This window comes from Danio rerio, chromosome 8, assembly GCF_052040795.2.
Source record: "Danio rerio strain M-AB ecotype USA chromosome 8, GRCz13ab, whole genome shotgun sequence".
Taxonomy (NCBI): Eukaryota; Metazoa; Chordata; class Actinopteri; order Cypriniformes; family Danionidae; genus Danio; species Danio rerio.
The window spans coordinates 16,822,519-16,836,628 of NC_141028.1; the positions used below are offsets into that span (position 1 = coordinate 16,822,519).

Below are 14,110 nucleotides of genomic sequence, written 5' to 3' on the forward strand. Positions count from 1 at the left end.
ATTTTTTTTATTTTTATTTACATTTTTTAGGACAACATTATCTCCAGCAGAAAAACATGTTTACTGCTCCAAAATATTGTAAAAGTTTCAAAAATAGAGTATATTGTTTTCAAAGAGGAAAAAATATTTAGTTTTTTATCCAGACATTTGAAAAGGATTTTGAAAATATTTTAGAATTTGAAAATATTTTAGAGCAGTGAGCACGATACCGTGAAACCGTAATATTTTTATCCAAGGTTATCATACCATCAGAATTTTATACTGACCCATGCCTAGACATGGTTTTGTTCTACTCCATAAAGTTTTAAGAAATTTACTACGTTTACATGCACATCATTAATCAAATTATTTGCTTAAATCTGAATAAGACAATAATAGGATTAAGGTGTTTACATGATTTACTTTTTGAATGTTCCCCTTTTACATGTTATATTCAATTCAATTCACCTCTATTTGTATAGCGCTTTTACAATGTAGATTGTGTCAAAGCAGCTTCACATTAAAGATCATAGTAAATTGAATCAGTGTAGTTCAGTTTTCAGTGTTTAAGTTCAGTTCAGTTTAGCTCAGTTCAGCGTGGTTAATAATCACTACTCAGAGTCCAAACACTGAAGAGCAAATCCATCGATGCGCAGCTCCACAGATCCCGAACTATGCAAGCCAGTGGCGACAGCGGTGAGGAAAAAACTTCACCAATTGGCGAAAGTTGAAGAATTAAAAAACCTTGAGATAAACCAGGCTCAGTTGCGCACGACCATTTCACCACTGGCCAAACGTCTTGTACAGAGCTAGTACAGTACATAGTAGTATAGTACATAGTTCGCTTTACGTCATAAGGTCACCATTTAACGCTAGTTTCCTCTGCCGTTTCATGCAACAACAGTTCGTGTTCCTCATGCTAGAGTTGCACGATTTTTATTTTTTATTTTTTGCTTAAAAAAAAATCATGATTTTTCTCACGATTCTCCAGCTGTAAAATAAAGATTAATATCAGTAGGAACATTATTTCACTAATAAAAATTGCTACAGAAACCAAACTGTTAAACATATTCTTGTGAAATACCCTGTTTTTAATGTTAACAGGCAACAATTTTTATCTGGAGAGACTTTAAATGAAATATTTTTAAATGTGAATTCTTCTATAATTGTACAGTTATATACAATAACGTCATGTTTTGTAATATGATTCTGTTAAAAATATATATTTTATTGGACTGTTCTGCTTTTAAGGTTTGCAGCTTTATTAATGAAGTGGACTCCCTTAAAGAATAGTTTACTCAAATTTTTACTAGAAGAAAAAGGTTTTGAATTTGGATCCTATGTTAATGTAAATAGTCTAATGTGTTAGAACTTGTGTTTGCTAGTCTGTTTAAATGGTTATTATATTTATATTATTCTAAATCATTTTTGCCATGAAGATAGCCAACATTGCTGACATTTTATAGCATTTTAAGAGACACTGTAAAAAAAAAAGCTGGATTCCTCATCATTCCTTCATGTTGTTTCAGCACAAAGTGAAGTTAACTTGATTGTTTTTACAAATTTAAGTAGATTAAACATGAAACAATTAAGTTGTCTCAAAACAAATCTCAAGAATTGTGTTAATTCAGCTCATTTTAAATGAGTAGTTTGAACAAGCAGCTAAAAACATATCTTAAGTAGATGATAGAAATGCAATACAATCCAACAAAAACCTTTTAAGAATTTTACCTGTAATGTTACATTTTCTGTCATTTTACTTGTAATGGAATTTTATTTGTAATGTAACAGACACCAATAGATGCTTGTTTATTAGACCTTTGAATTCACACTATAAATGTAAGCGATTGCTTCATATTCCGTCAGATTTCTCTTTCAATAGTGTAAGAGCATGTTTTAAGTGCTGTCAGGTTGAAGGTCAGTAAGACAGTGCTGACACCACAGGGAAATATTGATCAGTCTCCACCTGCCAAAACAGCGATCCTTCAGAAAACCTCTATCCTTCAGGTCATTATGTTCGCGCTGACCTGTCAGACTTGGTTTTTCTGGTCTTCTGATCCAGCATAAAGGAAAAGAGAGTCCCCGAGAGATGCATTAAGCGATCCCACAATGCTTTGCGGGAGTGGGTGTAGTGCAAGGAGAGGGACATTAGCACCTCCAGTGAACAGGTAAATCACAGTGCTCAGGCGAAATCTCAGTCAAAAATAGGATGAATGAAAGGCAGCAGGCAATTTTACAAACCCCCCGGTGCTCGGATCAGCCAGTCAGATTGATAGCCACAAGAATAAAGCTGATTTAAAGTCTACTCAACACAGGTTAAAGGACATTTCTGGATGGATCTCTTCTGAATGATGCAATTTAGGTTTGATGATTACCTTTTTGATAGACATTAATACTTTTGTTCAGCTTGGGTATGTTTGATGGATCAAAAGTGACAGTAAATTCATTTAGAATTCTACAGAAGAAAAAGAAATCTATTTCAATGATGATGATGGTATAGTTTTTTATTTTTTATAATTTTTTTTGACCGATATTGCGATTTGGATTTGGTTTGCGATTTTAATTTTGTAGTCAAGCTTCAGCTCAATAATCTGTATCATAGCTTCTTACTGCTAAAATGCAGTGAGTGTTAGTAAAAAAAAGCAACTGAAAAGATATTAACCTAAACATTTATTTAAATCTGTTTTAAATATTCATAAATGAAAAACTTATTTTTCTCTAGAGCAAACAGTAAGCACCAATAAATTGACCTTACCTTTCTGTAAACAAGTTGAACTCTAATTAGGGAGATTGTGTAGCTTCTTATACAAACAAAAAATAATGATTATAGAAATACAGAACACTCAGCAAACTAACATGGCTGATAAAAGCCTTTCTGTAGATAATAATGTCTAAAACAAAATAAATATATATAATATATATGATCGCGATTTGAAACGTTGCGATTAGCTAATTGCAGAGGCTGTGATATGAAATATGTATTATTCAATTTCCCCCGCCCAGAGCAAATGTTTGCATTGGGTCTGTACATGACAGTCTTACTAGGCAATTGAGTGAGCAGGCTTTCATTCTGCCCAATCAGAATTGAGCAACCGAACTATGTGGAACGCCAATGATAAAAAAAAAAAAAAAAACACTAACATGAAATCACAGATGATGGCGTCTGCTGCTTCAGAAGCATTAATAGACAAATTGAAATCAAAGAAAAACAGGACAACGATAATATGGGGATATTTTGCTTTAAAAAAACACAAAAAAATTAAAGTTTAACTTCAATAACTCTGTGTATTTTGTTTGCATTCACGGCTCGCAATGAGAGTATGTGCATCATCTGTAGTGACTGACTGTTATGTTATGTACTATACAAATATTTGTCATTTCATTTTCATTGGACTGATATAAAGATGCATTCGTTGCAGAGTTCTAAAGCAGTTTACTGATTTAAATGCGTTTTACTGGATATTACGTCATTCAATGCAACCATACCCATGACTGTACGGAGAGCCTACGACCTACTAACTACGATTTGCTTTAAGAACATGTTAACAAATTTAGTTACAAACTAGCTAGTAGTTACAAATCCCCTAGTGTGTACCTTACAGTTTAAGAAAGTACTTTCGAACAGCTGGTGCAACCGTATTCAGGGGATAACTAATGCCATAGCGCACTACCTCGCTAAAGACACGGTGCCTTTTATTGCAGTGACCAAAGAAGGATTTTAAAAAAGTCATCTAAATGCAGGATTGGAGATATACACTTCCGTCTCGCCCCTATTTCAGTCATTTGGAGTACCACAGCTGTACGTTTAACGTCATGGTATTTTGTGTAGCATCTGTGATAATTATTTTGTTTTAGACATTATAAGCTAAAGCTACAGAAAAGCTCTTATCAGCCTTGCTGAGTGTTCTGAATTTTTATAATCTTTATTTTTTTGCTACACAATCTCCCTAATTTGAGTTCAACTTGTTTAGAGAAAGGTAAGGTCATATTATTTGTGCTCATTGTTTGCTCTAGAGAAAAATGAGTGTTTCATTTATGAATATTTAAAAACAAATTTTAATAACTTTTTAAGGTAACTTTTCAGTTGCTTTTTTTAACTAACACTCACTGCATTTTAGCAGCTACAATACAGATTGAGCTGAAGCTTGACTACAAAATTAAAATCACAAATCAAATCGAAATCGCAATATCTGTCAAAAAAAAAAAACGCAAATAGATATTTTCCCCAAGTCGCACAGCCCTAAAGTGGGGTATTTGTATATGATGATTTGTATGCACTTGAATGCAACAAGCTCATAGTCACGTCTTCAACAACAGTGGGTAGGATGTTACTGTTAGCACATGAATTTAGAATGATTTCTGAATAATCATGTGACTGTCACATCTTTACTTGTGGATGAATTGGATTTGAACCGCAGTTATGCAACAGATGCACCACGTTTCTGAAGGCTTTTTTGTAACTTTTTCTTGAGAATATCAGCAAATAGAAAACTAAACAGAAAAAGGAAGAGACAATTTGCACAATTGGGTAGGTGCCAGTTTTGTCAACATCACCCTGATTTCACCAAGTAGGACATTTTCCTGGATTAACATCTATGTGGATCCTGGAACAAACATTCCATTCAGAATTAAGGTTTATGTTTAATGCTTATGTTCAGTTAGGCTTACAGTAAGGTTTATGTACTTCTACATGATTGTTATCAAACTAATATTCCCCTAAAATAATTTACAGGTATGGTTAGGTTTATTGGTAGGGATTGGGTATGGATTACATTTTTAAATAAAATTTATGTTCCAGGATTAGCATAGATATTAATCCAGGATCGCATCCTACTTGACAAAATCATGAATCATGGTTTTGTGAGCTCGTCCTTTTTGTCACATATTATTAATGATATTGATAAAAACAAATGTCTTTTGGTGTTAGGGTTAGGGCATGTTTCTTGGCTGGTTTAGTTCTGCTATGGATAAATAAATCAGACTAAAACTACCAGTAGGAGATCCCTGTCTTAGTTCAATGAATCAGTCATTTAAAATGATTTGTTCTTGATTGCTTATTCGATTTTCTTTATAAATGATTTATTAAATCATTGACTTAAAAGCGATTCATTCAAGAGTTGCTCTTTTTATTGATAAAAAACTATTTAATTCTAAAATGTAACTTGGTTAATATTGGCTTCTTTTTTGGTAAACTGTTATTTAAAATCAATAACGCATTTGCAGTTGTGCTAACATGCTGATATTCGACAAAACGACCTGTGGGATATTACTTACATGTGCCTTATTTTATAAATATAAAAATAAATAAACCCATCTAGGGATATTTTTGCTATTGGCATTGTCACTTCTAACTAGTGTTGTCAAATGTATCGTTTGATACCAATCATTACTTTAAAAACGGTATTTTAAAAACATTCGTTTCCTGCTAACATTTGAGCACATTCCTAAACATCAACTGAGTAGCTATTGTGTTCAAGTGCTTAACAGAAATCACTGAGATGACCATGAAGGTCATCGTTTTACCATCACTGCTTACCAAGGTCAAACACAGATACACGCATTTCAAAGCCGCATAGATCAGGCTGTTCTGTCTATGTGCTGACATAAGAGTGGTCTGCTGATAGATCGACTGATCTACAAGGCTTTGAACTCCTCCAGTGTCCGGGTATCCGTGTTTGCATTTGGTGAACAGTGGTAAAGTATGGTAAAACGATAACCTTCGCGGCCAATCATAGTCATTTCTGTTGAGCATATGAACACAATGGTTAGTGTCATCGATATTTAAGTATGTGCACAAATGTTAGCGGAAAATGGACGTTATTAAATTTTCAATACCGATTGGTACCAAACTCGATACTTTTGACAACTTCTAACTGCATTCTAATAGGCTTGCTCAACAATGTCTCTCACACATTGTAAAAACAATTAAGACACTATCGTAGATAATAAGTATTGCACAACTTTGTTTCATATATCGTATATCTTATATATTATGTTGATTTAATATAGTTCAAAAGAAGGTAATTATTCGCACTCAATTGCTTCGTACTGTTTTTATTTTTACTTTTTCTTACATTTTGTGACACACACTGAGGAAGGCTTTGTGCCGAAACGTCTGTTTGTCTGTTATCAGCCATAAATTGTAAAAAAAAATAGAAATAAAAACAGTACGAAGCAATTGAGTGCGAATCATTACCTTCTTGTGAATAATAGTAACGATCAGATTAACGCACCAAACCAAAGAAGTAACTAAAAAAACTGCAAGCGCGCAGGACAAACTTCAGTAACTCTGCACACGTGATTTAATATGGTTAAAATAAGTTGCTATGAATTGCTATGAAATGTTTGTTTCCAGCTATTTGTTTTTTACCTCTAAAAGGTGTCAAATGAATCATTCATTGTGTAGTGTCATGGTTAAAAGACGATTGACTCTTTCACTGATGGTTCACGATTTATTTAATGGTCACATTCCATAGTACCGTTACACAATATAAGATCATAAATCACTGTAAGAATTAGAGAGAAAACAAACAAACAAACACAAGTGAATCCCGAAATTTGAAAGACCACACCAATGTCTAAAAAATTAAGCAATAATTTTACATTAAATAATCAAAATTACCTTATTTTCTCTTAAACCATAAGCTAAAACTCATTAAAAGGGGAATCCGTGAATCAGCCGTGTAACCGTGCCTTGTTGGAGTGTTTCACCTAGCATTCCATGCCTGGCGTGCTTTGCTTCACGGACATTACTATACACGTAATATATCCTGTAGGCTTCATAATCTCGGTGTCATAATTAAAGTCCCTAACCACAACATAATTCGTTCAACAAAATCAAACCATATACATAATAAAACTAAATAATTCTAAATCATAAACAAAGTAACATTACTTTAAGTTTTATTACACTTTGGCTGTGCAATAGAAATTGTACAAATTTCCATCAATACTGTTGACAGCCGGTTAATTGCTTGTGGTCATTTCTCAAGTTCCCTGTATTACCATTTGTATTCATCAGATTGCCTGTCGGTCAGTAATACAGCACTAGTCTTTTCAACTGGAGAGGCATTTACTGGAAAGGAGAAAGAGATTGAGCGAGACAGGGGGGACAACTGTGCATTTGTTGTTGATAAGGGCTCTTGCTCGATCCTCATTATTGCCAATGAACAGGATCTGTCCTTCACAGAGCTCTGTTTATATGGGCCCATTGTTTGAGGAATCATTGTTCGCTGGTTCCTCTGTGCGTGTACACAGGGCGATTATTCGGCGGGTATTTATGGCCAGATAGTTTTGTTTTGTGCTGGATCTAAAAATATGCCTCGTCCTGCACCACATGGTTTCTGCTGTGATGTGCTGAACACGTTCAGATAAACAGGTGAGCTTGTGCTGTCATTCTCAAGCGCAACACTTCACCACCGCTCTCGGGCTCTAATGCATGTTTACCTCACACCTCTGAAGCACCATTGAGGGTAACTATTCTTTAGAATTGTTAACTACGTAATGCTTTTTCAATTAACAATAGAGATTTACAAAAACTGACACACACTCAGTGTTCTAAACCATTTTTTTTTTTATTTGTTGCTTTATTTCCACATGGTTTTTAACATATGTTTTCAGTAATTCGTTCACAAGTGGCCAGGTGAGATGCATTGCATTAGTCTAGCACCTATAATAAAATGTATTCTCCTTTTTTGCTTAATACTTTTACAGTGTTGTACCTTTTTTTATGTATAATTGTAGTTTTTTTATAAAGCTTCACAATATATCGTTTCAGCATCGAAATCACAAAATGTGACAATTCAATAGTCACATCGCTGAATTTGCAATGTTGTTAATGTTGTTCTGATTATAATTAACCAGGACACACAAGCTAAGTTTAACCTTACTACAATTAACAATTAATTTTTTAAGCATGTGTCTGTTTAAGATTTCAAACTAATTTAAACCATGTGGGCAAAAGAAATGATAAAATATGTCGCTTTAACAAGTTAAACTCTGCAGACCTGGTACGTCATCGACTTTCGCTTTAAGATTTAAAGGGCTAGCATTACACCAGACCCCCGTAAGTAGTTTCGTTTGAAAGTGTAGAATCTATATTATTTGCACGTATGCATCACTTTGGTTTTTATTCTTCTGTATAAAAGTTATTTACACTTAAAACACCATATTTTTTATACCCGAGCTGGGTATTTTATATTGGTCTTTTTTATACTTTTCATATGACACATGTACAAGTTACAGCTCAAATTAAAGCTTTTGCCGGTGCTCATACGGTTCTAGCATTCTTTTTACTGAATTATATCCACATATAAAGCAGTTGCCAAATGAATCGCGGTGTTTCTATGGAGCAGATGTGAAAACAATACATTTATGATCAATAAGCAGCCCTAGATAGCACAGACAGCTGTTATCTCTTACCTTATGCTGTGTGCTTTAGGGCCATTCTCCTCTGTTTATGAGGTGATGTGCATAAGTAATCATTTTATATGTCTGATGTGGTCCAAAAACAGTGAATTATGTTTGATCAAACAAAAGAATAGTGAAATATGTAAACAATGATCAGTCCCTGTGGCTTGTACAGCACCTCTCATCAGTTGGAATACAATACCTTTTGCATAGATTATGGTAGAGACTTTTTTCCCCTATGATTACAGACATGTGCAGGAACCACCAAAATTAATTACAGCACCCTAGACCATACAGAACCTAAAAGGTACACTTTCAAATTTGAGTTTTGATACCAAATTTTTGCATTTACACCTCTGCATGTGGATTTGGGAAGCTTTTAATTTTGGGTAGGCAAAATCCAGGCGGAAATCCCAAAATAACAGCCGAGTTTAACTGGTTAATAAAGATATATTGTATTTTTTATTACAATGACGGTGTTTATTTACATTTACTTACATTGTTTGATTACATTACACTTTTGTGTTACATTTGTCCTCAATACTGTTCGAATATCAAGTAAACCATAAAGCACTGTCTATTTCGTTTGCATCTTTGTTATGTTGTACTCATTTATGCTTGTAATTTGCTTAATAAACTATGTTGTATACTATGTTTGTATACCTACAAAATTATCACAATGTACAATTAGGTAAGTTTTTTTTTTTAATTATGTTTAATGTCTAGTTTATTATTTTGTTTATTTATTTATTTGTAATTTTAACAAACTTAAAGTACTAAAAATAAAACAATGAGAGAATGTTTGTTTAGGTTAACTTTTATAGAAGTCAGTGATCTTCAATCTTTTGACTTATACATAGATTTTTTTAATCACAAGTAGACGACACTTAATACAATTGTAACAGGGCCTAAAACATGTTACACTTGTTCACCTTTGACCGCTTGAGGAAGTTGTTAAAACATTTTAGGCTGACAAGATTGATGTAATTGATTGATTGGCATGCAAGAAAAAGGTAAAAAAAAATAAACACTTGTTCAGAGTAGTTTTACGTCTACCAGGGTATTATTTTGTCATGTATAAATTGCAGAGGCTTATTTTAAGGTATTTGATTTAAAAAAATCTGAAAAACAAAAATCCATACACTCTTCAGTTAAAGAATGTTGAAGAAATGGGTCAAAAGAAACATCTGAAAACACCAAAAGGGAGTGTGATCCAATTGACCAAAACACATCTTAAGTCATATGCAAACAGGGCCTGTTTTACCAAATCCAAAGGGCCTGTGGAACTGTTTTAATAAAAAAAAAAATAATAATAAATTAATTAATTAATTAAAATAAATAAATAACAATAATAATAATACAAAGATGATTTTTTTAATGACTTTTTTTAAAACTTAAAATTGTAATTAAGAGTCTGTTAATATATTATTTGTAAAACAAATTTGCAGAAAGATTGGTGCCTCCTAGTATGCTACGCTTGCCCTAGATTAAAACCACTGCTTAAAAGATTAGTTGACCCAAAATGAAACTTCTGGCATTACTTACCCTTGTGTCGTTTTAATTCCCTGAGACCTTTGCTCATCTTCAGAACACAAATTAAGATATTTTAGATGAAATCCCAGAGTCCTCTCATCCTCTATAGACAGCAACGGTCTAGAAATCCAGAGGTCCAGAAATCATAGGAACCAAAATCATAGTCAAAACATTCAATGTGGTTCAACTGTAATCATACAAAGTTCCAAGAACACTTTTGTGCACCAAAAAATAAAAATAAATAATAATACAACTTGTTTTGTTTACTATGAATAGTGCAATGTATTGTATTGCATGTAGTAAACGTAATACGGAAGACATATTCAAAGAAAGTTGCTTGTACAGTTTGTTTTCAAACTGCAAAAATGTTCTTGGGGCTTCCTATTACTGTTGAACCGCTGAAATCACATGGAATGTTTTGACAATGTTTATTGTCTTTTTTTAATCTAAACTTTTAACTGGTCAAGGGCATTGCTGTCTATGAAGGATGAGAGAGTTCTGGGATTTCATCTAAAATATCTTAATTCGTTTACTGAATCTGAAGATCAACAAAGGTCTCGGAATTGGAACAAGATGATGGCGAGTAAGTAATGTCTGAATTTTCTTTTATTGTTTTGGCGAACTAACATTTTAAGAGTAAACCTGTTGTAGATGGCTGTCAAGAAATGTTTTCCGTTTGGTGACCAGTGGCAGAAGTAGGCACAACTTGGTGAAATCTTCAAATTCATTACTATATTATTACTTGTTCGATGATGAATTGGTTTTGTAGTTTGTTTTGAGGACACAGTGTCTCTTATGATTGGAAAATATGCTTTGTTGTGTTTATGTTGCGTGAACACCAACAATTACCACCCAACGGGAGACCTGGCAGCAGGAAATCTACCTGAGGACTTGCATATGCTCTCCTCCTCCTGGCACTTTCAGTTTGTTTGCAAAAGTGAAAATCCTGCATGTTTTTTTTGTCCTTGAGCAAAGCCGTTCCTCCTGTGAGCTGCTGTTGGTTGTAATTTCCTGCATGACAGATGTACTTGCACTCATTCCAGTGTAATGTTATGGGCTGTTCTGTGCTTTGGCAATCCCAGAGCTAATGACGAGCAGGTGAGGTGTCTGGTTTATTGGATTTTTAGGGGAAGCAGAAGAGACAATTGTCACATCACTTAACCGGCCTACTCTTGATTACTGTTGCTTACATCCACATACTTATAGAACATCTCATGAAGGATGATTTCAGTTGAAATATTCCAGTAAAGTGGCATATGTATTCTAATGTGTCACAATGTACTTCATTTTTTTCTGATGAAGTGTCTTAAACTATTTGAGCAGTACAGTTACGCATATGTTTAATTAGTCAACAAGTGCGTAATATTGTTTATAGGCCAATATTAGAGGTTTCTGTTGATTGGTATGGTTGATATTGGGTGGTTTAAATAAAAAGCTCAATGTTTAGAATTGATGCTTAAATGAACTTGTTCTGAATTGTTTAGATATGGTGTTAGTTCAGTCAAAATGGCATAGAATTTTATTGTAGTCAATTTTTCTTTGATATGGTTTTAGTTCAGTCAAAATGGCATAAAATTTCATTTGGGTCAGAGCATCGGTGATGCGTGGGCCCTATTGTAATTGCTCCGTTTTTTTCTTCTTCTCTAGAATGAGTCGCATTTGTAAACATGCTCAAAACTCTCAAAACTCTGCACATGCCTCGGAAGTGGTGAAAATTTACATGTGATATGGGTTTCGGAAGTGGTTGTGGCAAAATGGCTCGACATCGCCACCTATGCACATTTGACAGAGTCGCAACTGAGCTATGATTTACGCATACATACAAAACTTGGCGCACACATCAAACATGCCAATATTGACAAAAAGGTCTCTTTGAGCGAAATTTCAACCTCAACAGGACGTCGGATATTTTTAAATTCCTCTGCAAAAAAAGTGCAGTTGCCATTTCCAAGTGTTGTGTTTTGTTAAACTCAGCTTAGGGATTTTATCAGATTAACAATATAAAATTGGATATTGTCATCGAAACACTTTGGCGATTTTTAAATTACAAAAATCTTGAGTTTTTGTCAAAGGGGGTGCCCGTGGTGGCCTCACAAACTTTGTTTTGCCACAAAATAGAAAGTTTTTGTAAATCAGGCATATATTGCCTGTCTCAGATTTCACACGTTTGATAAGAGTCCTGACCTGAGGATGTGCACATGCCAATATTCAGGTTCAGTCATAGCACCACCTTCCGGCAACACGAAATGCCATGTTTTACACCATAACAAACTCCTCCTACAGATTTCATTCAGCACCATATTTGGATGGTGTTATCTAAAGACTTTAGCAATTTTATTTTGTGAAGATATAGAGATTTGTCAAAGGGCGTGTTCGTGGGGGACTGACAAAGTACAGTGTATCACTATAGAAGAGGAAGTACTTATAAATAGACCCACACAGAATATGCGTGCGCAGAAATCCGCAGATTTTTAGCCCATCATTGAGTCTATTTATTTACATTTGTAAATGTGTGTAAATTTATATTTATTTAGTTTTTTTAATTATTAACACTAATTTTATTGTGATATAATAATAGTAATATGAAAATGTTCATCTGATTTATTTACAATACAGTTTGTAAGGTAATATTTTCTGTCTTTTAGTAGATATTTTATATAAGAGACTTGTTTTGTTTACCAAATAAGTGGATCTAATTGAATTTGCATTGTGAGCATTATACAAAAGTAAAAAAATTAATTATTTATTAATTAGTATATTATAGTTTTTAGTTATAATACTCCTATAATCATTCGCATATATCTGCAGATTTGTTACAAAATTCTCCGCAGAAATAGCAAAAAAATGTCCACAGATTCTGTCTGGATCTACTTACAACTAACCAAACAATGTCTGATTCGCCTGAAATTTCAGATTATCGATGAAAGTCCTTTCCTGAAGACATTTATTTGCTAATGTTGAGTTACTGTCTTAGCACCAGCTGCTGAAAGAAGGAAGTTTGTCGTAAATTTATGATTTTGTCAGGCTTTTCACATTTATCAGCTTAAACATTTATTGTCCACGGTTCTTTGTCATCCTTAGGTCACCGGGCAGCAGTGAGCCTGGGTACGAGGTCCCTTTCACTGCTGCTTGCAGCTTTAATTTTTGTCTTTTTGTTTTAGTAAACTTTTTATGTTTTTCTATTGTAAAATAGCAGCATTGGGGTTTTAGATTTTTAGATTTTAATTAGGACTGATCAATATATCATGTCACATCGCATGATTAGATTATTTATTAAAGGTTAAAAGAGATTATTTTAAAATATTATTTATACAGTGATGAGGACCACATGATTTTGAGTTTGATTGTTGAGTGTTACACATATTTTTGCTCTGCTGTATTTATACATGCTTGTAATTGATTATATTTTATGCAGATGGCATGCACTGCCTAGAAAAAGACATGATAATCTGTCAAATCATCTAAATGAATGAAATCTTTCCAAATTGAGCTATTTAAATCATCTGGTGAAATTACATTCATATCGCAGCAAAACAAAACATTGCAATGTCTGATTTATCCAATATATTGCAGCTCTAGTTTTAATTTCAAATATCAGCTTTTTATTTATTCTTCAATTCATCTAATATGAGTGCATCTTCTTTAAACTTCTATTGTGGTATTGCTTTTATTTTAACTTGTCTTTTGTTAAGCTGAACTTGCCGAAAAAGTTCACCTAAGTGCCATTTGAACTTAGATTCATCAAAAAGGAATGGGCATTTTTGAGGTCAGGATGTTCTGTCTGTAAGCTGAGTTGGTGGAGAGCGCCTCACAGTACAGAGGTGCTGGTGCAGCTGCTGTAAGCCTGGCCTGAGCCCAGCACAACAGCTGCGCCGGACTCCCATCAGGACAAGGCCGATCAGGTCAGTCCGTTCAGAATGGCCATTCACAGCACTCCCCCAGCTGTCCCGCAGCGACTATCCTGCACACAAAGACACTCACAGAAAGCACATGTGTGTTGAGTAGCACACGGGACAAACACATGCGGCCACGCGACATGCCCTGTGCTGGACAATTGCTAGATCAGTCAGAAGCATTGCATGAAGAAACTGCAATATGGTTGTTTTGTCTTTTGTAAGCTATTGATTGATCTATCTGTCAATATCACTGTGTATCTTTCTGTCATTCCAGCTAATGATGATTTTATCCA

General features: G+C 34.0%; 1 protein-coding gene and 1 long non-coding RNA gene across 3 annotated transcripts in view; one reads left to right on the plus strand and one right to left on the minus strand.

Moving 5' to 3' along the window:
• Positions 1-14,110, plus strand: part of abl2 (ABL proto-oncogene 2, non-receptor tyrosine kinase) — a 68,545-nt gene that overhangs the window by 26,502 nt on the left and 27,933 nt on the right. The gene's annotated exons all lie outside the window — the stretch shown is intronic.
• LOC147842610 (uncharacterized) lies at positions 2,574-8,718 on the minus strand. Its single transcript, XR_015497728.1, has 2 exons — positions 6,813-8,718; positions 2,574-3,285 (listed from the first exon to the last, which is right to left on the minus strand). It is a non-coding gene; the product is annotated as an uncharacterized LOC147842610 (long non-coding RNA).